This window comes from Zootoca vivipara, chromosome 8 (genome assembly GCF_963506605.1).
Source record: "Zootoca vivipara chromosome 8, rZooViv1.1, whole genome shotgun sequence".
Lineage (NCBI taxonomy): Eukaryota > Metazoa > Chordata > Lepidosauria > Squamata > Lacertidae > Zootoca > Zootoca vivipara.
Genome location: NC_083283.1, coordinates 4383460 through 4406050, shown reverse-complemented (window position 1 = coordinate 4406050; position 22591 = coordinate 4383460).

Below are 22591 nucleotides of genomic sequence, written 5' to 3'. Positions count from 1 at the left end.
AGTCTTTACAACGGCCTCATAGGAACAAGTTCTACAGGGAAGAGTTGCAGTGATCTCTAGGCCTGGCCTCCCGAGCTGTCTTGTTTCTTTGAATAAGAAGTTAACTTCATGGACACCGTGTGAGTTATTGCTGACCTGGCTCCTGGCATGCCTCCTGACCCTTAGGGACTGCACTCTGGATTTTTTCAGGGTTTGCTCCTTATCTTTTTCTTCTCCCAAATATATCCCACAAGGCAGCAGAGGTTTAGGATCAGAGTTTTCTTTCTCCTAGGTGGGCCACCTTCCCAGGCTGACGAGCCCCATCTGCCCCTCACTTCCCTCTACAGTAGGGATTTAGTACAATTTATACCTAAGTAATTAAGTATAATGTGATGTTTTGATGCAACACATAATATGAGTGGTGTTTTATTGTTTAATGTTTATGTTTACTTGTTTAGTACACCGTTTACTTAATTGTTCCATATAATTTGTTCAAAACCATTGGTTTTTCATGTAAATTATCAACATGTTTTACCTTAAATAAATAAATATTGCAGAAAATAATAGTATGCAACTATTATTGCTCTATATAAAACCTAAAAATTATGTTTATTAGTTCACAATTTAACATACTGAGAACAAATGAGTCAAATTCCTATGTTTTCATCACTCGTAGTGAGGCAAAATTTCAATCTGTAGGAGCAGGGTCTAAATATTTACCGATTTGTCCCAAATTTGAAATTTGACTATGTTTATACCACACACCTGATATAAGATCAAGGGAGGAAACATTTTCCAAAAAAAGTTTTTTATGACCCACCCTACTCTACAGTACATGCAAAAACCACCTTTATGACGGTTAGATTTCTTCTTCTTCTTCTTCTTCTTCTTCTTCTTCTTCTTCTTCTTCTTCTTCTTCTTCTTCTTCTTCTTCTTCTTCTTCTTCATAGTATACTGCCCTATACCTGTTGATCTCTGGGTGCCCCATTTGCTGGAGTCTGTCTTCACATGCAGGGGAAGTCCCTAACTCACTGAGGGTTTGAGACCCATTCGATACCCTCACCCGGTTTATCCAGCCAGTTGAAGCCGTTCCTGGGATTTATATCAAACTGATGTGGAAATGTGAAAAACTGAATTTAAGAATGAGCAAACTGGGAAACTGAGACTGACATATTCACCCATCTTGGAATTTGGGGGGGGGGGGGAGAGAGAGAGAGAGAGAGAGAGAGAGAGAGAGAGAGAGAGAGAGAGAGAGAGAGAGAGAGAATTAAAACTGGATAAGCTGATCAGGAGATTGAAGATGAAGCAGTGCAAGGGTAATAAATTTTGAAGGGTGCTGACACTGTATCACTTTGAAGCTTTCCCTCAGATGAACTATCATGTCTGTGCTCTCTGCATATGCCAACCACAATCTTCTAAGAAGACTAGGAACGTAGTTTTAAAATGAAAGCTGAGATTTTGGGGACACCAGATTCTGGCCCAGTAATTAAACTGAAATTCTAGCACCAGCAACCAAATCAAAGATGAAGGTAACAATACATATAGCCGTAACCACTTTGCACCCTCTGTGCCTCCTTCTGTGAAAGTTGCTACTGATCTAGTCAGGAAAGCTAACGGAGAGGAAGAAAACACAGTCATATGCTAACCCTTATTGGCTACAAAAGTTTCCAGATTTGCAGTATGGTGCATTGCACTCCCTCAAGCAGCTATTTAGAGCTGCGCACTTACAAGAAAGTAGAAATAAATAAATTGGCGTAATATATATGGTTCCTTTTTGAGGGAAAGAGAGATATCAGAAGGGAAGACATGCAGCAAGCCTCTCCGATGGCACATTTTGAAAAAGTGCTCTTCATTTTCCACCACTTTTGCTATGTCCGAAAGGATCTGGTGTCTGGAGAAACCAATAAAAGACTTTATGGATAGGGCATTAAAATTTCAAAAGCACTGCAGAAACCAGCTCTGTATTTGCAGCTGCAATCTTACAATACCACCATCCCTGAGTAGAAGCGCTATTGAATTTAATGAGACTTACTTCTGAGTAGACATTTCTGATGGTGCTGCAGGTATCAAGAGCATCTTTCAGCCCTGTCAGGACACTTATTCATTGCTCGATGGGCTCTTTATTACATATATACCCAACCTTTCCTCCAAATCACACAAGGTGGCTTGCATGGTTCCCCCCCCCTCCTCATTTTTACCCGCAGAACAACCCTTTGAGGTAGGCTAGATTGAGAGACATTGACTGGCCCAAAATCACCTGGTGAGCTTTGTGGCTGAGGGATTTGAACCCAGGTCCCCCAGGCCTTAGCTCAGCAGTGTAACTAGGTTTCGAGTATCAGTTTGTCCTCTTGATGGAATAAACAACAGACGTAGTATCACTAGTGTGAAGGAAATTTTGTAATTGTATTAATTACAAAATTTCCTTCACACTAGTGAATGCATTTAGGGTCACAGCCATATATATATGCTAGAACAGTCTTTCTCAGCTTCCAGATGTTTTGGACAGAGTGTCTGGGGGAACCCAGCCAGATGGGTGGAATAATAATAATAATAATAATAATAATAATAATAATAATAATACAGGTACTCTCATTAACCTTAGACAGAGTATTTGTTCACACGGCGCACAGTTGAACTATGGAACTCACTCCCACAGGAGGTAGCACAGGCCCACATGTCTTTAAAAGAGAAATTGATGGATGGGAAGATGCCATGACTACTAGTCATGATGGCTTGGCTCTGCCTTCATAGCCGGAGACAGCAAAACTTCTGAATGCCAGTTGCTGGAAACCACAGGAAGGGAAGATTTTCTCTTGTGCATGAATCCTGCTCGTGAGTTTCCCCACAAGCATCTGGTTGGCCATTTATACTGGCTGGTATCAGTCTGTCTCGGGAGACAATGGAGGAGTGTGTCTTTGGGGGTGAAGCCAAACTGTTGGAAGGTTGTGGAGCCTTCTGTAGAGACTGATGCTGGAGAGACATGTTTCGTTGCAGCTGGGGCAGATGAAGGCATCTGTTCTGCAGCTGCAGACACACCATGATGTTTCTTCTGTCTGCACTCCTCCCAGCAGTCCTGCGAAACAGCCATACCTTGGTTTTCAAACAGCTTAGTTCTTGAACGTTTTGGCTCCCGAATGCCACAAACCCGGAAGTGACTGTTCCGGTTTGTGAACTATTTTTGGAAGCCGTATGTCCAACGGGGCTTCTATGGCCTCCGATTGGCTGCAGGAGCTTCCTGTAGCCACCAGAAGCTGTGCTTCAGTATCCAAACATTTTGGAAGTTGGACGGACTTGCGGAATGGATTCCATTAGACTTCCAAGGTACCACTGTATCTGGGGACCCAAGGTTGGAGAGCACGGACACTGGGGTCCAGTGCCGAGGGCCTTCTGGCGGTTCCCTCACTGCGAGAAATGAGGTTACAGGGAACCAGGCAGAGGGCCTTCTCAGTAGTGGCGCCCGTCCTGTGGAATGCCCTCCGTTAAATAGACATCTGATGGCAGCCCTGCTTAGGGAAGTTTTTAATGCTTAATGCTGTATTGTGTTTTAATATTTGGTTGGGAGCCACCCAGAGTGGCTGGAGAAACCCAGCCAGATGGGCAGGGTAATAATAATAAGTTAATAATAATAATAATGGTAATAATAATAATAATAATAATAATAATAATAATAATAATAATACAGTGGTACCTCGGTTTATGAAGACAATTAGTTCTGGAAGTCTGTTCATAAACTGAAGCGTTCATAAACTGAAGCGAACTTTCCCATTGAAAGTAATGGAAAGTGGATTAATCCATTCCAGACAGGTCCACGCAGTACTCAACCTGAAGCGTACTTAACCCGAAGCATGGGTGTAATTGGTTCCGGAAGTCTGTTCATAAACTGAAGCATTCATAAACTGAAGCGAACTTTCCCATTGAAAGTAATGGAAAGTGAATTAATCCGTTCCAGATGGGTTCACGGCGTTCATAAACCGAAAATTCGTAAACTGAGGTTCCACTGTACAGCATTGCTGCAGCGTGAATTCTAAACTCCAGATCTGGATCTTTCTTCCTGTTCACTTTCCTGTTCTAAATGGTTGCCTTAGCCTTGGACTTCTTGACCTTTGAAGAACCCACTGCTTGACCATATTTAGAGCATTCTCTGTGGAACAGAAAGGGTCAATGTAATGTCAAGGTTGCAAGTTCGATCCCTGTTTGCTTCCTGCACTGCAAGGGGTTGGGCTAGACGACCCTCAGGATCTCTTCCAAGTCAACAATCCTATGATTCTATGAGTTAGAAGGCTCTGGAGAGAAATTAAGTAGAGGACAGGGTGGTGGGTGGACAAAGGGACTGAGTCCCAGAAACAGAAACACAAAAACACCCCAACACCACCAAATTATCTTGGTAAACCAGAAAATACAGGTCCGTTCTTAAGCCTCCATGTCCCCTGCTGAGTTTAATTTTCAGCCAAGCTCTTCCTTGCCGCCTTTTCCCCCACATCCCCATGAGCTGTAATAACCATGCAAAGCAGTTTTTATCTGTACAGGTCAACCCGAGTGCAACACCGTATTTCATAGCTTTTGAAGAATTTGCTGCAGAGCGAGGAGCGGAATCGCAGTCTGGCTGTTTCTTAACACAGATTGTTTTCCTGTGGATCTTATGCTAAGGAGGAGGTAATTGGAGAGGTGGTGATGGAGGGGAGATCTGGTGGGGGTAGGGGAGAGGATGGCTTCCCTGTCTAGAAAGGCAGCCTGTTTCAAGAGCGAGACCTGGCATACCCAGATAAGTTCTCCCTCTCCTGTCACAGGCAGTGTACATTTGCTAAATCGCAAAATGAGGAGAGCACTGTTGCACTCAGGGTAAACTTGCCGGTTTCCCATAGGCCTTATTTGGTTGGTCATGGTTAGACAGGGTCGTCTTAAGCATATCCGGAACCCTGGCGCCGTGGTGCGATGGATCCCTCTGGTGCGCCCCCCGCCACATTTCCCAGCACGGCGGGCGGGCGGGCGCCCCCCTGGCGGCCCTGCGCCCTGGTGCCCTGCACCACCCAGCCTGGCTGTAGGGCCGGCCCTGTGGTTAGAACAAGGTTCTGGTTGAAGTGGCTATTTGGGTCATTGGGACTTTACTGCAAGACCACCACAATATTTTTTGTACCCGCTGCTTGACTGGAGAACCGCAGTGCAAAATCTGGGGAAGGGTGAATTTTGAAGGATGGCTGCATTTCTGCATTGTTTCGGAGAGCGTGACTCAGGCCGAGGTTTGCTTCTAAACATGGCATGAATCTAATTCCTCCCCCATCCTTAGATTTGCACGTGAGGACCCCTGGCTGTTGATGGGAGACAAATACCTCCAGTGTGTTCCCTTGAGCTCAGCCACACAAGAAGTGGTCTTGGTGATGACAAATCCCCGCAAACTGGCTTGGGAAAACCTCTGGATATTCAGAGGTCCATGCTCAGCTGCCAGGCAGGCCACCACGCTGTGCATAAGAATGGGTTGCTGGCTTTTTGTCTGCCCCATTATACCGTCTTAATTTAATGATTTCCCCCAGAGTCTAGACATATCCCCAGTTCCATTCAGAGAGCTTCCTTCCCACTCCACTTCCACTCCATTAATCCTCTATCTTAGCCGGGAGAAGCTGATGCTCTTGTGTTCAGCCCCTGGTGAGTTACAGTCTCAAAGACAACAGCACAAACTCCTTGGCACCCAACTCTCTTCCCTTCTGTCCTTTTCAAATTCCAGGGGGTGGGCAGGTTAGAAACACGATATCCCATTCAATGCTCAGGGTTTCCTGTTTTGACACACATTTCCATAGTTTGTGCACCCCCCCCCCAGATCTTTTCCTGTGGTCACCCCATACAGTGGAACCTCGGTTTACGAACACCTCGGTTTACGAATTTTCGGTTTACGAATGCCGCGGACCCATCTGGAACGGATTAATCCACTTTCCATTACTTTCAATGGGAAAGTTTGCTTCAGTTTATGAACGCTTCAGTTTATGAACAGACTTCCGGAACCAATTACACCCATGCTTCGGGTTAAGTACGCTTCAGGTTGAGTATTCCGCAGACCCGTCTGGAACGGATTAATCCACTTTCCATTGCTTTCAATGGGAAAGTTCACTTCAGGTTAAGTACGCTTCAGTTTAAGTACTCCGTGGACCGTCTGGAACGGATTAATCCACTTTCCATTACTTTCAATGGGAAAGTTCACTTCAGTTTATGAACGCTTCAGTTTATGAACAGACTTCCGGAACCAATTGTGTTCATAAACCGAGGTACCACTGTATTCACTTTTAAAATTACCATTTTCCTTCATCCAATTTCCCTCCAATGGACACTTGCAGAAGAGCCAGAGATGGAGGAAGACATCAATTTCAGTTTCACCCATTTTTACATTCTTATGTTCAGTTCCCCACATTTCCCCATTACCTTGCTTTTGTTTTTGTTGGAAAATGATAAAATCATAGAATTGTATGGCTGGAATAGACCACAAGAGTCATCTAATAATAAAGGAGAAATTTGGCGTGAAGCAGACCCTGACTGACTAGTGGAAGCCAGGACAAAGGTTCCTGCTAGAGCAAAGGACCTCCCCCCCCTCCTCTCCCCGTGTGCCCCACACGCCTCCCCAATCCCACTCTGAGGGTTCAGGAGAACCTTCAGAACAGCACATAAAGGGATGGAGGGGATCCTTCTGTCTGGCAAGTGGGAATGCTAGCAGTGAGTGAATGAACTGTAGAGAGCACAACTTCCAAGTGAGTTCATTTTCCATTCCTGTTATATAGCAATAAAGGACAGTTCTCTTTCAGAGGACTGATCCTATCTGATTTGCTTTTCCTGCTATTGCAGCACAGCAAATTTCTCTGCAGTTGGAGGTAGCAATGCGTCTGAACACCACTTGCTGGAACCCGCTGGAGGAGAAAGGGATGTTGCACTCATGTTCTGCTTCTCATCTTTCCTGGGACATCTAGTTCAGCCGGTGCAGAATTCAGCGGCCAGGTTGCTCACAGGAGCAAGACAGTTTGAGCATCTCACACCGATCCTGGTCCGACTGTACTGGCTACCAATTAGTTTCTGGGCCCAATTCAAGTGCTGGCTTTGACCTATAAAACCTCAAGTGGCTCAGGATCACAATATCTCAAGAACTGCCTCTTTCCATATGAACCTGCCCGTACCCTGAGATTATCTTCTGAGGCCCTCCTTCGTGTGCCTTCTCCTCGAGAGGTCTGGAGGGGGGCAACACGAGAATGGGCCTTCTCTGCAGTGGCTCCCTGTCTGTGGAATGCTCTCCCCAGGGAGGTTCGCCTGGTCCCTTCATTATACACCTTTAGGCTCCAGGCAAAAATGTTTCTTTTTAACCATGCCTTTGGTTGATCTGGTTGACATCCTATACCCTTTTATAATGTGGCTCTCTTTGAGGGTGTTATTGGGTTGTTGTTTTTATTTTGATTTTATATATTGTGATCTTTTCTGTAAACTTTACAGGTAGGTAGCCGTGTTGGTTTGCCGTGGTTGAAACAAAATACTGGAAGGAATTTTTTTATTTAAATAGATGAAATTAATCTAGTTAGCCACTGTGAGAACGGGATGCTGGACTAGATGAAGCACTGGCTCAACCCAACATTGCTATTCTCATGTTCTCATGAGTTGAATCCAACAATGTTTAAAGGCACCACGCTGGCTACCTATGAATCCGTAAAACTTTTATTGATGGGTGAAGCCACATCCTAGACATCAGTCATGTAGGAAAGTAGAGGAACATCTGGGCCTTTTGTCCAAGTTGTCCAACAGGGATGCTGGACTAGATGGGCCATTGGCCTGATCCAGCAGGTTCCTCTCATGTTCAGTTCTGACTGTCCTTCTAACAGAAGGCTCTCTCCTCTAAACCAGGTCACCTGACCACCTTCTTGAAAAATCCACGCCACCTCTTTAGTGTTTACTGCAGCACACATCCATTAGGAGTGTTTCAGGTAACAGCAGCCGCACATAATGGTCTTTCTCATTGTTCTCAATCCATCCTCCCTTTACAAAGCATTCAACTGGGACACTAAGGTTAAGGCAGCTCAAGCTATTCTTCCTCCATTTGCTACGTCTCTCCCCCCGCCTTCTTCCAAGGAGCTCTGAATGGCATATGAGCTGCACACAAACCCCCACCATGTAGGGGCTGAGAAACTGTGAGTGGTTTCAGGGCTTCCTGCTGAGCTCCACAGCTGAGTGGGAATTAACCTGGTGAGCAATGTTTTGTGAAAACATGCGCTGTGCCGTCTTTTCCATAATTCCACAATATTAAATGGAAAGCCTTCCCTTATTGCCTGAATAGCAGGCAGAGAAGCTGTGTTTTCTTTGCTATGATTCCAGTCTCCACACACTATTGGGAAAGTCTCGCCAATGCCTTGGCTGTTGCCAGGACTCTTGAGCTGGTGAATGGAGAGACAGACAGAGCTGGTGTCCCCTTCTTTGCTCTGGAAGATGAAGGACATCAACCAAATAACCCTGCTTGCGCCAATAAAAGGTAAAAAAAAAAAAAAAAGGGTAAAGGACCCCCGGGTGGTTAAGTCCAGTCAAAGGTGACTGCGGGGTTGCGGCACTCATCTTGCTTCAGGCCAAGGGAGCCAGTGTTTGTCCACAGACAACTTTCCGGGTCATGTGGTCAGCATGACTAAGCCCCTCATAAAAAGTGCTCCTTCCTGGCTCATTTGTTAGACTGTGCAACTATGATATGTATACCATACATACCAAATTGGGAGGGGTGGCTAATACCCCAGAGGACAGGATCACACTTCAAAATGACCTTAACAGATTAGACAACTGGGCCAAAGCAAACAAGAAGAATTTTAACAAGGAAAATGTAAAGTACTACACTTGGGCCAAAAAAAATGAAAGGCACAAATACAGGATGGGAGACACCTGGCTTGAGAGCAGTACATGTGAAAAGGATCTAGGAATCTTGGTAGACCACAAACTTGACATGAGTCAACAGGTAGTTCGTGATCTACTGGTAGATCACTGGACGTCTTGGTAGATCACCGGCTCCTCCAAAGAAGCTCAACAACTTTGGCTCCCCTAGAAAAAGCTCAATTTTTTTGCCCTGCACCCCCCAAAACAGGGCTTTCCTTCTCCCTAAAAAAGCTCAACAACAACTTTGACCTGAATGCCTTAAAAACGGGGCTTTCCTCCTCCCCAAAAAATCTCAACAACTTTGACCTGAACCCCCCAAAAGGGGGTAGATCACTGCCAGTTTTTAACTCTGTAAGTAGATCACAGTCTCTGGGGAGTTGGCCACCCCTGATCTAGAGCAGCAAAACCAGATGCCTTCATCTGCTCCAGCTGCAACAAAACTTGTCTATCCCATATTGGTCCATAGTTTTGACTTGGAATTCTATTTTTCTACCTTCTCTGTATTGATCCTGTCTACTATATGGTGATGAAATTGTACTCTCTCTGCCTCTTTCTTCTACAAGAATTGTGGATGCCACTGGCTTGTCATATAACCCCTCAGCTAACTTGGTGCCTTCAGATGTACTGGATGACATTGTCCCATTGCTGTTATGAAAGTAAGACACAAATGCCAGTTGAGGCAGCTCCTTCCTATACACAGAACTGGGGTGGTGGGATGGGAAGCACTTTGTCATTGGGACTGAACCACATCACCACTCAAAGGCAGTGGCTGCTGCCCTCTTGGTGGCATAGGTGCCAACTGTATTGTGTTGAATCTCTACAGTTGTATGATTCTATGTAAAATAAAATAAATCCCAGCCCACGTTTGAGCAGAGGAAAGCAATTCATACAACATCAAGAAAACAGAGACCCAACAACTTTGTTGCAAGTTCAAGGTCACCGTGCAAATTGTTTTTTGTTTTTTGTTTTTGCAAAACTTGAGCTCTCCAAAGCACAGAAATGCAAGCTAAGCAAATGAAGGTTATCTGTATGATAATCGCTGAGAATCAGAGACTGACACCACTGAGGGTTCAGCTGTTTCTGTGCGGCTCTGTTGGTTGGGGGACTAACAGAGCAACGTCAAAGCTCGCATCTTATGGCACCATAAGCCTGCATACTCAATCATCCTGACAAGCTGCTTCATTCTGTAGGTAGGTGGCAAAGTTATTTAACATTTCAATGAAACGCTACGCAGCTTTGGAGCGACCGCAAAGTTTCAGACAAAGAAAAGCAGTCTTAACAGCCTCAAGATAAACAGACAGGTGGTGTAACATTCTTCATACGGAAAGACTGTGCTAAGTATTCCTGTCACCTATTAATCATTTCCCCCAAGCGTCAGCCATTCTCATTGGCTGAGGTGCAGCGAAATATCTGGGGAACTTCCACAAACATTCTACGTGCCGAGATAGAAAAGGTCAGGCATACAATGGCAACAAACGGAGCAGGTGCCGGCAAAGAAGCAGAAAATCTGCTTGATGGGGAATGAAAAGACTAAGGATCTTCTGCACGCCAAAGATTTGCATTACCCCTGAGCTTTGGGGAAATCCACACTGTGGGTGTTACGAGGTGTCAAAAAGTCAACCACAACACACGCTCTTCAAATATTTGCTTGGGCCAGGGCCAACGTGACCACACAATTTCCTGGGACATTACCACTTGAAGAAAAAAAAACAGCCCTTCTCTCCCACAATCTACCTGAATAAGCTGTGGAGACTTGATAATGAACAGATGTGGCTCAGGTATGTGCAAATTTAGACCGAATTAGCACCTGTAATTCCTGCCAACCTAGCAGTTCGAAAGCACGTCAAAATGCAAGTAGATAAATAGGAACCGCTACAGCGGGAAGGTAAACGGAGTTTCCATGTGCTGCTCTGGTTTGCCAGAAGCGGCTTTGTCATGCTGGCCACATGACCTGGAAGCTATACGCCGGCTCCCTCGGCCAATAATGCGAGATGAGCGCGCAACCCCAGAGTCGGTCACGACTGGACCTAATGGTCACGGGTCCCTTTACCTTTACCTTTTAGCACCTGTAATGGATTGTGTTATTATAAAGTCCTGACCAAGCGGGGTAATGCCCAAAGGTAAAGGTAAAGGTAAAGGTACCCGTACCCCTGAGCATTAGGTCCAGTTGCAGATGACTCTGGGATTGCGGCACTCATTTCGCTCTATAGGCCGAGGGAGCCGGCGTTTGTCCTCAGACAGCTTCCGGGTCATGTGGCCAGCATGACTAAGCTGCTTCTGGCAAAACCAGAGCAGCGCACGGAAATGCCGTTTACCTTCTCGCCGGAGTGGTACCTATTTATCTACTTGCACTTTGATGTGCTTTCGAACTGCTAGCTGGGCAGGAGCTGGGACCTAGCAACGGGAGCTCACCCCGTCACGGGGATTCAAACCGCCAACCTTCTGATCGGCAAGCCCTAGGCTCTGTGGTTTAGAACACATCGCCAAAGGAGCCTGTAATTGTGAAAGCAAATTTCTTCAGCAGAAAAAGCAGAAGAAAAATAACAAATAAAAGAAGTTGGTGGGCTTCTCTACATGCTCAGGATTTAAATAAACATCATTTCAGCTAAAATAAATAAATCATGTTTGCTTGGAAGCTTGCCTCCCACCCCCTGCTAACATGTCGTTGAAACATGCCATGGTTTCCCTGTCTCCACTAGACAGCTGAGTAGCTTCTTGACATTCCTTAGTTTACTGCAGCTGCAAGAAAACATACAGTTTGTTGCAGCAAATGGCCCATCTTCTCTCAACTGGGTAAGTCTCTGGGCAAGGACAGCTACAATAAAGGGTTTGCAAACCACCTGTGTTTGCCGCCTAGTTCCGCTGTCAGACACCATTGTCGATCTGCAAGCAAGACTTGCAACAAGACATGCACTCTATCCTTACCTCCTTCACAGGGTACACCATTCCATTCCTTTAGCTGAGATCCCTGCATTCCAGGGGGTTGGACTAGATGACCCCCAGGTTCACCTTTTAACTCTGTGATCCTATCTCTTCCTCTCTCTCTTCCTCCCCTTCCTCCAGGATTCTTCTTTCCCTTTCCAAGGGATGCTCAGCATTCTGTTATTGCTGAGCATGCTATGTCCTCGGTGAGATTTGGGGGGTGGAGGTGCTTCTTTCCTTAGGCCGTTTCTTTTTGAGATTCGTTGTACTTCTGCAAATGCCACAGATTCCTTCAAGTAAGCTTCTTCTTCTTCTTCTTCTTCTTCTTCTTCTTCTTCTTCTTCTTCTTCTTCTTCTTCTTCTTCTTCTCTCTCTCTCTCTCTCTCTCTCTCTCTCTCTCTCTCTCTCTCTCTCTCTCTCTCTCTCTCTCTCTCTCTCAACAGTTTTGGCTCCACTCCCATCAGCACTCTTCATCTGAGTTTTCTATTGGAAGGAGTGATATATATATGAGCTGGTTGCCAATATTCCATTCCCCCTCTCTGAAGATTTGGCCAAATTTTGGAGCGGCCGTGAATCAGAATGCAGAATGGGGCTAGGAGCAAAAGGGGCTATATTTTGTTTTTAGTGGTCAGTGTTTTCAGGAGCAGGAAGCAGATTTATTTTATTTTACAGAATTTATAGCCCACCTTTTTCTCCAAGGCGCACAAAATAGCATGCCCCCCCCTTCCACAATCAATCCTTTGCCTGGTCAGAGGATGGAGAGAGGGGAATGTGTGTGTCTGTGTTGGAAAGGTAAAATATTTGTTGCTCCACCCACTTTGGTTTCTGGCTCAGTCCATGACTGGTATTTGGCCCATGGAATGTTGCAAAACAAGAAGTGAAGTCTTGAAAGAAATCCCCCCATCACTGCTTCATTCCATGATTGCCATTCATTCCTGCAGGACAAAGTAAAGTGCTAGACTTAAGGAGGAAGGCAGAAGTGGAGAAGAAGTCAGGGACTTGATTCTGGGGGTCAAGGGAGTCAGAGAATGGGGAAGGGGTATTAGCAGGGGCATTTGAATAATGCAGATGGAGTCCAGAGAGAAAAATGAAATGATAATACTAGGTAAAGTGAACCAAAAAAAATACATAATATGAAGAGAAATAAACAGAGAGACCTGGTTTTTCCTCTTCATTCAGGCCTTGTAACACAGCAGGTAGACATTCAATCAAACATACAGAGGAAAAACTCCCTCAGAACTATAAAGCCAATCAGAACACAACCTGCCTCAGCAAGGCTCCTGCCACTGTCTATGGTTGCTAGGCAACACCTCCACCCACCCCCACTCGCCTAGTTGACTTTACAGTACGGCTAAAAAATCGAACCCTTAAGCAATGAACGCTTAAGTTGTAAAGCAAATGATCTCTGCTGTTGCTCTTCCAGCTAGGGGCTGATGTGGAGAGATGGGTTGTGTGAAGGAGGCGTGCTCCTTCTCCGTTTAATTCCCCATTTATTTGCATGCTAGTATTGATGAAGTTTGAAACACAGAAGTATGGCTCCGGAGATACACCTGAGAAGGAAGGGCAGCGATCGTGAGTGCTGTTGGCACATAATTAAACACATCAGAACTTTTCTTGTTCTCTTGAACATCTCAACCCAGTTCTTTTTGAAGTTTGGAATTAGAGCACCCTCCCACCGCTTTCCAACCTAACCTATGGAGGGAGAAGGAGAGAGTGTTATTTCATTAACAACTTGCCACAATCAGCAAGAGTTCCTTTTAGCACAACCCAATTCATTTCAGAATGGAAAATTTCGTTACAGGGCAAAAAACAGAAGAGCAGATGAGATATATGGCACTTGCAAATTTCACTGCTAGTAATGTTTAATATTCTTTTCGAAATCAATTCCAAGTCCTCTCTGGTTGCTTTTCCTCCTCACTTCTCTTTCCAAACACTCAAATTTTGATAATGTCACTTGTAATATTTTTAATCTTTTCCATGAATAATTTCACTTATTACCCTGAGCTGTCTTTGTGACCTCTAATTTCATTGCATTTATTTTTCCCCTTCCTCCCTCCCTTCTCTTTACCCAGAAATATATAATAAGGGTGGATTTTCCTCCTACTGCAAGAAAGTAGAAAATTGTGAGCCTTGAGGAGAGCTTCCCCGGAGCTCTCTTCTTCATTCCTTCTTCTCTATGGACCTTCACAAAGTCTGGAGTCTTCTCTCCAGCACTAGCTCAGAAAAGGACATCACAGAGCTGGAAAAGGTACAGAGAATGCAATCAAAATGCCTAGGGGGTTGTGACAGCTTCTCTAAAAGGAAAGGTTAAATTGCTCTGGCCTTTTTAGTTCAGTAATAAAAGTTGCTAAGTGGAGGACATGATAGAGATTTATATATAAAAAATATCCATGGTGTGCAGAAAGTGCGGGAAAGAGAACTTAATCTGTTTCCCTTACATTTATAAGAGCCCAAGAAGAGCCAACTGGATGAGGCCAATGGCCCATCTAGTCTGGCATCCTGTGGTCAACTGTGAGCAACCCACAAGTAGGATTTGAGCCCAAGAGCCCTCTGCCCTCCTGCAGTTTTGAGCAACTGGTATTCAGAAGCATTGCTTCCTCCAGTTGTGGAGGGAGAACATAGTCATCAGGGTTGGTAGCTATGGAGAGCCTTATCCTCCAAGTATCCTCCATGCAAGGGCCACTTATGGAAATCTTATTGGCTAATACCTTACAATCAAAGTCCATGGAAGCAGCCCATGGGTCAGTCCCAGAAGGAGTATACCACATCGGTCTGCATTATATCCTGCTTGGCAGGGGGTTGGACTGGATGGCCCTTGTGGTCTCTTCCAACTCTATGATTCTATAATATCACACACTTCTTCCATCATGGAACCTAAAGCGACACACCCAACATTGCCTGTTGGGTGATTTGATGGTGGGTGGCCACCACGCATTGGTGCCGAGCACATCACTTTCTAAAGGGCAGTTGCTATACACCTACAGCATGTCTGATCTTCCAGGGGCCTTGCAGGGAGGAAGGTAGTTGGTTGAGGAGCCTGGCTTCCTCTCTTTGCCTAGTCAACAGGGCAGTGCACTTAGCTTGCTGTGACTCATGTTGCGTGTTCTCCAACTCAGCCTACTGAAAGGAAGACCATCTCCTTTCCAAGCTCAGATTTGACTTATACCCAACCCTGGTCTATTCTTAACAATGACATTTATACCTGATAGCAGACACATGTGGGGGCAGTTTAGGAGGGGCAAGCTTTGGATAAGCAAGGGCACCTCCCAATATGCTTTCCCCTGCCATGGGACTGGCCATGTGTGTGGAATGACAATGAATAGCAGTAACTCAGGCAAAGTGCATTTGCTGTCCACCATTTTTATTGCCTCTCTTCCTTCCTTTTCTCTTTGGCAAGATTAATACTCATGCATATGTATATGATGGGGAGAGGCTGAAGAAGGCAATGCTTTATGGAGCGGCAACCTATTAGCGCTCAACTGAGTTAGGGACATTTCAAGGAAATCAAAGATTTTGCAGCATTGTGAAAGAGCGTTTATTTATCTATGCTCTTTTAACTTCTTTACATTTTGTACGTTGCCTTCATAGACCTGATGAAGGAAGGCCTTTGACCTCATCAGCTGAATAGGACTCTTCACACTGCTCAACACGATAGGATGCCCAACTTAGCTTCATCATCCTTCCGCAAGAACATGTGTGGCACCGTCTGGTATGATGGTTCATTCTTGGACACCTTCCCTACAGAGAGCAGTGTGAAACAGAGCTGTCCACAGAATGGAGGATGAACAGACACAAACCCCTGTGTTGCAAAATGTAACAATCTACAAGATTGCAAATGCAACACACTGGCTAATAACCGTTAGTGAATATATAATCGGTTATGATGTCATTCAAAATATATGAATAAGCCACTTCAAAATGATGTATGTATCATACAACATATCTCACAAAATATACAAGTAACTACAAGTTGTTATATGTATCAGAGTCAAACAAAGAATCAAACAAATCAATAAACAGCAAGGAACGCCAAGCCTATCCCAGTGAGCACTGATCCACTAGCATGATTCCAACTAGTATGAATATTTCATTGATAATTATTCGCTGATGAAGACCTTATTCTGAAACAGTTGAACTATTCCAGATATACTGCCTGAGACTTCGGAGAGACGTCTTCCTTTGAGAGACGGCTTGGCGTATGATGTATGATATATACATCATTTTGAAGTGGCTTATTCGTATATTTTGAATGACATCATAACCAATTATATATTCACTAACAGTTATTAGCCAGCATGTTGCGCTCACATTTTTGTATACAGAATGGAAGATGTCAGGATCCCAACAATGTGCCTTAGAGGGAACAGGCTTTGGGCACCATGTCTGCTGGCACACCAACTCTGCATTACAAAGATGTCTGCAAACTTGACATGAAGATTGGGAACATTAACCCCGCTGCGTGGGAATCCCTTGCAGTGCCTGGAGACGGTCAGCTCATGTATCCATAGCAGTGACCAGAGAAGAAATGACCACTGGGGAGGAGCGCAAAGAGAAGGAACACCATGGTGAGTCTGCAGCAGCACAACTGGACACTTTCATCTGCCCCAGCTGCAATAAAACCTATTTTTCCTGTTTTGGTGTCTACAGTCACAGCAAGTGCTGTAACTCTCCAATGGTTCAGCTTTACCCCTGATGATGCACTCCTCCATTGTCTCTTGAGACAGATGAACGCCAACAATTTTTGGATACTTTTGACCTCCATCCCACCATCCATCTGGTTCATTTTAGGCCCGCCTACACAATCTGCAACCAACCTAGCTAAACACACCCCAACAGCCATGTTATGAAGGCCACAAGAAGGCACAATTTGACGAGTGTTGGGTTCTCTTAGTTCCTCAGTTTTCCAGTCTGAAATTCACTTTATCTCATTTCCCTACAAAAGTTAATATAATAATGGTGATAATTTTAGTTACAGGTAGGTAGCCGTGTTGGTCTGAGTCGAAACAAAATAAAAAAATTCCTTCAGTAGCACCTTAAAGACCAACTAAGTTTTTATTTTGGTATGAGCTTTCGTGTGCATGCACACTTCGTCAGATACATAATTTCATTATTTATATCCCACCCATCCAACACATATAAAAAAATAGCAAACATTAAAAACTTAATACATAATACATATACATAATATACATAATTCATCAGATAAATAATTTTATTTATACATAAATACATAATTCGTCAGATAAATAATTTTATTATTTATATCCCACCCATCCAACACATATAAAAAAATAGCAAACATTAAAAACTTCCCAATGCAGGGCTACCTTCAGATGTCTTCTAAAAGTTGTGTAGTTCTTTATCTCCTTGACATCTGATGGAAGGGCATGGCACATATTTTTGTTCAATTCTCCTAATATACCTGATTTATTGATTGCAATTATGTAATGGCTCAATATTGTCTACACCAGGGATGGGGATCCTGTAGGCCTCCAGATTTTACAGGACCACTGCTCCCAATATCCATTGCCATTGGCCATGCTGACTGGGGCTGATGGGTATTGGAGTCTCACAACCTCCTGAGGGCCACAGATTCCCCATCTGTTGAGATTTGGAGATTGGAAGCAGCTCTCAAGGTTCTTAGATGAGAGTCTTCCAAAGCAGGTTTCATTAATACAGTAGAATTCATTAGAATACGCAATTTGCAAGCCTAAATATGTTAAACGCCAGGTACTAGGCACTCACAGTAACCTTGGCATTGCCATCCCAAGGGTTGCAGCTTTCAGTTTTAAAAAGTGATTTATAATAAGGACTATCATCATTATAGAAGAAAATAAAGAAAGCAGCCTGAGGGAAACTCTTGCTTTCGGAGCCTCCACACCATCCACTAGACCTCCCTTTCTTGAAGGCACAGTCGTTTCACGCTTAGCTGTGCCTGGCCATTTAGAAAAATCAACCTGTTTTGCTTGCCTTTTTTTGCAACATTGGCCACGCGGAATTACTTTTAAAGTCCGCTGGAGGGTGAAAGCCTTTTACAGCTCCATAAAACCTGAGTGGCAAAGAGGAGAGTTTTTCTGGAAACAAACAAAGAAGACCCAAAGAAACCTGTTTTCTTATTTCTTGCTAAATGCTTTTCCTGCCTCCAGCCCTGGTGAATATTTTTTCTTTCACACACAAAAAGGGTACTTCCCCGAGGCTCTTTGTCAGTTTGGAGATCATTTGTTGAGGACAAAATGGCAAGCTCTCTTCTTCCATGATCAAGATGAATATATATATATTCCCTTGAAAGAAATTTGCATGGCTATCATTACTTGGGTTGGACATTCTGTTCGAGGTCCTGCTATGATTCACTGTAGTTAAGAACACAAGAAGAACCTGTTGGATCAGACCATTGGCCCATCTAGTCCAGCATCCTGTTCTCATAGTGGCCAACCAGAAGACCGTGGGAAATCTGCAAGTAGGACCTGAGCACAAGAGCAACACTGTCCCCTCCTGTGGTTTCCAGCAGATGTTTTTTGGAAGTACTGTGGACTCTGACCCTGGAGGCAGAGCACAGGAACCATGGCTAGTAGCCAGCATTGATAGCCTTAACATTCATGGATTTGTCCAACCCTCTTTTAAAGACATTTGAGTCGATGGTCATCACTGCCTCCGGGGGGAACAAATTCCATAGTTCAACTATGTGCCGTACGAAGAAGGATTTTCTTTTGTCTGCCCTGAATTTCCCAGCATTCAGCATCATTGGATGTCTATGAGTTCTCATGCTAGTAAGAGGAGGAAAAACTCTTCTCTACCCACTTCCTCCAAGAGTGGTTTAACAATCTTATCCCTCTTCCCGCAGGGCTGGAATGGTAGCTCAAGGGGAATAGGAGTTCCTAACAACCTTCAGCTCCCTTAACAAACCAAGCTCTTGGGATTTTATATGTACAGTACATGCTCCTAGAGCCCTCAATCTCATCCCATGAATTAGGGGAAGCAGATTCCAAGTTCATGAGAAATGTGGGGTGTTTGGGGGCTGATTCTGTTTTCAGTACTGTGGCCAACCAATAAAGCTTGACTGATGGTTGACTGGAAACCACAGAGCAATTGAATACTGTGACCTTCCGGTTCTCTGTTCTCTTTGTTTTTTACCTCTCACAATTCATATTTCAGATGGTGTCTCTGGTTCCTTCCTTGGTGAATGCTAATGGAATCATGGCGTGGGCTGCCTCTTCCACAGCCCTGATAGTTAAATTGCAGTGACCTTTGATGACAGCCCTCACCAATGATGGCCCTCCAGCCACTCAGCTCAAATACAATTAAAATCACAGGTTTGTAATTTAGATACTTTCTCCTCCGTGCTTCTTTTAATTGTGTAGGCTAATTTGTGTTATTTCCCTTTCAACATAGTTTGGGTAAGACTTGAAGTAAAAATGTTTTCTTCTTCTTCTTCTTCTTCTTCTTCTTCTTCTTCTTCTTCTTCTTCTTCTTCTTCTTCTTCTTCTTCTTCTTCTTCTTCTGAGCTTAAAGCACTCAAATTCGATCTTGCAAATGCAGCAATGTGATCTGGACTGCTTGGATTCCTTAGGAATATCACCCAGTTTTAGCCTATAGCTTCTGACAGACCAGCATGTGTTACTTGTGTGTGGCATCAGGTGTGTGGCGTACATTGCACACAACGTTGCGTCATCTGATGGAGTCTGAGCGCTTTGGAGGAGCCAGTCCCTGAAACCGTGATGTGGGATGCAAACACATGCACTGCACACTGTGGTCCCTCAACATTTGGGGGGGGAGTGGCCCCCTTCCAACAAATATTGAGGGGGCCGAAGACACCTTGGCACCCTGGAGTTGGCACACCTGCAACTGACTTACTATATAGTTTATGTGGGCAAATTATTGCCTCAGGCCTGATTTCATGCAGGCCTTGGGCCTATTTTCACACCCTCATGAGTGATCAATGCAGACCTCTGGCAGGAGAGGCCTGCTGCTTCTACAGTATCCTTCTGGGAGAGAGTATTGGGCAGCGGTAGAGAAGTGGGTGGCAGAAATGTTGGAGGAACTGAACTATATTACTGACACATTATCTTCTGCCGCAGTAAACTATTTGGACCTTAAGCTGGCTCTGCATGGTGACTAGAACTAGGGAAAACTTCTGCTACATGGGTACTTCACCTCAAATTCCATAGGGATGCAGGTGGCGCTGTGGTCTAAAACACTGAACCTCTTGGGCTTGCCAATCAGAAGGTTGGCAGTTCGAATCCCCACGACAGAGTGAGCTCCCATTGCCCGCGTCCCAGCTTCTGCAAACCTAGCAGTTCCAAAGCATGCCAATGCAAGTAGATAAATAGGTACCACTGTGGCGGGAAGGTAAACGAAGTTTCCATGCGCTCTGGCTTCCGTCACAGTGTCCCATTGCTCCAGAAGCGGTTTAGTCCTGATGGCTACATGACCTGGAAAGCTGTCTGTGGACAAACACCAGCTCCCTTGGCCTGAAAGTGAGATGAGCTCCACAACCCCATAGTCGCCTCCAACTTAACCATCCAGGGGTCCTTTACCTATACCTTTACCTTTACCTTTACCTTTGCCTTTATTATGGGTGAGCTCCCGTTGCTCGATCCCAGCTCCTGCCAACCTAGCAGTTCGAAAGCATGTCAAAGTGCAAGTAGATAAATAGGTACCACTGCTGTGGGAAGCTAAACGGTGTTTCCATGTGCTCTGGTTTCCGTCACGGTGTCCCATTGCACCAGAAGCGGTTTAGTCATGCTGGCCACATGACCCAGAAAGCTGTCTGTGTACAAACGCCAGCTCCCTCAGCCTGAAAGCGAGATGAGCGCCACAACCCCATAGTTGCCTTTGACTGGACTTAACCGTCCAGGGGTCCTTTGCCTTTTACCTTATACCTTACCTCAGATTCCCATCAAGAAAGACACACAGAGAGTAGACTCTCTGATTTTTTCGCTCTGTCCCACTGTCTTCAGCCCCTTGCCCAAAGTTAGCGTGTGGTCTGACCTGTTCTTCTCAAGGAAATGCAGCCCGTGCCTGAAAAATAACAGGATGGTACAACTGGCTTCCTTTGTGAATCAATATGGCAGATGGAACCTTTCAAAAATTCCCCCTACCCCCCTAATTTAATTTAATTTAAAAACTGACCTGATTTTCTTGGAGTGGGTGGTGGTATGAAGCTGCTAAGAAAATAACGTGAAAAAAAATTGCTCCAATGAAAAACCCCACACAAGCCATCCACAACCCAAAACATTTTTGCACCTAAAGTGAGTTACAAAATGGGACCTCCACACCAGGGAAGAAGGGGTGCGTGACTATCTAGACCAGGAGCAAGGTGGGTAATAAAGATCTGCATTGGGAACAAGGGTCGGGAGAGACCTCTTATTCTGTAGAGGCAGCAGGAAGGTGGATTCTGATGAGGTGACACTTCAGTCCTCAGGAGAAGGAGAATAAAAGTGTAACTTCTCTACTTTGAGACTGTTTCAGCCACGTTCTCGCTCACAGCAGTCCTGTTCCATCACACGGCTATCCACAGCCACAGCCTCCACTTTTATTCCTTCGTAATTTCCCCCTCCTCGCCAGAGTAGATTTGCAAAAGTGTTAATGAGAAAATGCCAATAGTAAATCCCAAACCCTAGTGTGAAAATGTGGCATGCTAAAAATACAATTTGAGATGTTTTGGAAGTGAGTTATAAAAGAAGGTCTCCCCTTAGCTCTCACTTCTTGGGGGGGGGGTGACAGTGCAGCCCTGCTGTAGCTGTGAACACAAGATCTAAGAAAGGGAGAGGGAGGGGGGAGAGAGAGTAGGAGGTGTCAGCTTTTTGAACTTAAAAGTGGAATGGAGGTTGTGTAACCTCCCTCCTTAAAGCATCTGACCTCTTTAGAAAGACTTTGGAGAGATGCTTGCAGGGCTGCCTCCAGGTTTCTTGGGGCCCTTGAGCACAGGGGATCAGTGGTCCCCCTTTCCCCTCACTTTCTTCCTCGGGCCACACCCCGTATCCCTCTGGGCCCCAGCCCTTTAAAATAAAACAAATATTGACCTATATGCCACCCAAGTGTCAAGAAACAGTGGAAAACTTTTGTTTTTATTGGCAAAATTGTTCAACGTTTGTTAGCTATTGTCATGCTTAGCTCACCAAGGGAGGGACTAGGTCAGGCATAGGCAAACTTGGCACTCCAGATGTTTTGGGACTACAACTCCCATCATCCCTAGCTAACAGGACCAGTGGTCAGCCTGACTGGGTAATCACCTAGGTCTACCTGAGAAGCTCAATGTGTGAAGATGCTTTGAGCTGATTGCTACAGCTCAGACCGCATGGCTCTTACCAGCCATGCTTGTGTTCCTATACCAATAATTTAGGCAGAGCAGTAGCTATGGGGGAGCTAGCTAGGGGTTTTTTTTGGGGGGGGTGAAGCTTTGAGGCTCCCAGTCTGTGTGTGTACACAAATGTGTGTGTGTGCGTGCGTGCGCCAAACTCAGTCTTTGACCTGGGTGAAGTAAAGCCTAGTTTCAGCCTTGATTTAGGGACTTTCACCACTGTAACTCAGTCAAATTCTATTGCCTATGCAACTTTTTTCAAAAGTCTGTATGGAAAAGTACATGAATCTGACCTTTGGAAAAGGCAGATCCAGGAGAGCATGACTGGTTCAATAGCACCGGGCGTGCAGCTTCTCGGACGCTGCAGCAGGAGCCACAACTATGATGTCCAACAGAAGGCAAGAAGCAGGAAGGGGCGCCAAATTTGGGCATTGCACATTGAAATTTGAGATACCACAGTCCATCACTGCCTTTGGAGAGTTCATAAGTAAACCATTTCTAATTTACTAAATGTGT